General features: G+C 38.9%; 1 non-coding gene across 1 annotated transcript; it reads right to left on the bottom strand.

Moving 5' to 3' along the window:
- Positions 1-986: 986 nt before the first annotated feature.
- On the bottom strand, positions 987-1,059 carry TRNAR-CCU (transfer RNA arginine (anticodon CCU)). Its single transcript has one exon. It is a non-coding gene; the product is annotated as a tRNA-Arg (tRNA).
- Positions 1,060-2,500: the final 1,441 nt, after the last annotated feature.

Genomic DNA, 2,500 nt, shown 5'->3' on the forward strand with positions numbered 1-2,500 from the left:
CTTCTACACACACTTAAGCTAAAAACCCATTCTGTCACGTCAAAATTCTGCAAACCTATTACATATTCAGTGCGTCGGCATAGAAGCACTTTTTAATGCCACTAAAATGCACAAGTAGTTAGACTGAAGATGCAACCTGAATGAGTTTACAGTATGTACTCCACTTTATTAATGATTAGTAATGAGAAAGTGAGGACTACAAGAGTATTGGAAAATACTTTTTCCACTCTGAATGTAAAGCAGATTGTGTGACCATTGGCCAAAAACGACCACGAAGGGACTCGAACCCTCAATCTTCTGATCGGAAGTCAGACGCCTTATCCATTAGGCCATGCGGTCATACATCCACCTGAGATGATTTTTATCATGTAGGTGGTATGCATGGATGGAGAACATATTATTGAAAGGTATTCAGGTTTACATCCCATAGTGTTCTTTCAGCTCTTTTCGCTGGAAGCACTTTTTTGGAATCTATATATTGAGAATTTTATGAGTACAATATGCTTTTGTTTTCCTTTTTCCATACAAACCTCTTTCCTCATGAGTTTAAAGCTCATTTGTATTCTCTACATAGCTCTGGAAGTTTCCAGACGTGGAGTGAAACTGTTTTGAAAGTAGGACAAATTGCTCCTTCCTGCATATGCTAATTTTTCACACTCACATAGGTTGTACACGTTTTATGTATCCTGGCTTGACCTATTCAAGTAGCTGAAAGCCTGTCACCACCTCTAGAAACAAGATTCACACCAATCCAATTCAAATCATTTTTTCCAAAGGAATATGTTCTGGCCGGTCGAAAATGCATCTCACAAAAATAGGCATTTAAAAATCTACTTTGAAGTTTCAGAACACTAACATGACTGTGAAGTGTACACAAGTAAAATGGGACCGTTTCAAAGTACCTAATACCTCATAAACTTCTGAGAGGAAGCATGTAATAAATCTACCTAATATTCTGGAAAAGAAAGAGGGAGGATTTTTGTTATCACCTCAGATGGGACTCGAACCCATAATCCCTGGCTTAGGAGGCCAGTGCCTTATCCATTAGGCCACTGAGGCACACATGCATAGCACTTTTCTAGAGGCATTATTTAAATGTATTCTATGGTCAGACACCGGTGTGTGCACACAGGGCATTTCTCACTTCTCTCTATAAGTAAACTTCCCATTTTCATCCTCTTCCATCCCCGACTTTAACGCTCTCTTCTATGCTATAATGGAGACTTTGCAATTTTAGCAAGTGGAGAGAAATTGGAGAACCACTTTCGACTCCACACTTCTTCTTCACTTACTTCTTTTCTCAATATACTGGGCTTAGAAAATGGTATCAAGCCATCCTTATCATCAGTAGGACACGGAAAGAGGCACTAAGTCTCCTAACCAAGTTCAACCACACTCTGCAACTTAACCATTGCACTACAAATTAGGCAACGGGGGCATCAGCAAAGGCAGCCAATGTGCCGATCCTTTATAGATTTTGTGTAGTACTTTTCTTACTCGGAGGCAAAATCAGCACTTTAACTGCCCAAATCATACAGATTTTACACATGTACCACTCTATGCACACATAGGCACACACCTTGCAGTTCTTCTACACACACTTAAGCTAAAAACCCATTCTGTCACGTCAAAATTCTGCAAACCTATTACATATTCAGTGAATCGGCATAGAAGCACTTTTTAATGCCACTAAAATGCACAAGTAGTTAGACTGAAGATGCAACCTGAATGAGTTTACAGTATGTACTCCACTTTATTAATGATTAGTAATGAGAAAGTGAGGACTACAAGAGTATTGGAAAAGACTTTTTCCACTCTGAATGTAAAGCAGATTGTGTTACCATTGGCCAAAAACGACCACGAAGGGACTCGAACCCTCAATCTTCTGATCCAAAGTCAGACGCCTTATCCATTAGGCCACGCGGTCATCCGTTCACCTGAGATGATTTTTATCATGTAGGTGGTATGCATGGATGGAGAACATATTATTGAAAGGTATTCAGGTTTACATCCCATAGTGTTCTTTCAGCTCTTTTCGCTGGAAGCACTTTTTTGGAATCTATATATTGAGAATTTTATGAGTATGATATGCTTTTGTTTTCCTTTTTGCATACAAACCTCTTTCCTCATGAGTTTAAAGCTCATTTGTATGCTCTACATAGCTCTGGACGTTTCCAGACGTGGAGTGAAACTGTTTTGAAAGTAGTACAAATTGCTCCTTCCTGCATATGCTAATTTTTCACACTCACATAGGTTGTATAAGTTTTATGAATCTTGGCTTGACCTATTCAAGTAGCTGAAAGCCTGTCACCACCTCTAGAAACAAGATTCACACCAATCCAATTCAAATCATTTTTTCCAAAGGAATATGTTCTGGCAGGTCGAAAATGCATCTCACAAAAATAGGCATTTAAAAATCTACTTTGCAGTTTCAGAACACTAACATGACTGTGAAGTGTACACAAGTAAAACGGGACAGTTTCAAAGTACCTAATCCCTC

Source organism: Triturus cristatus, chromosome 4_1 (genome assembly GCF_964204655.1).
Source record: "Triturus cristatus chromosome 4_1, aTriCri1.1, whole genome shotgun sequence".
NCBI lineage: Eukaryota > Metazoa > Chordata > Amphibia > Caudata > Salamandridae > Triturus > Triturus cristatus.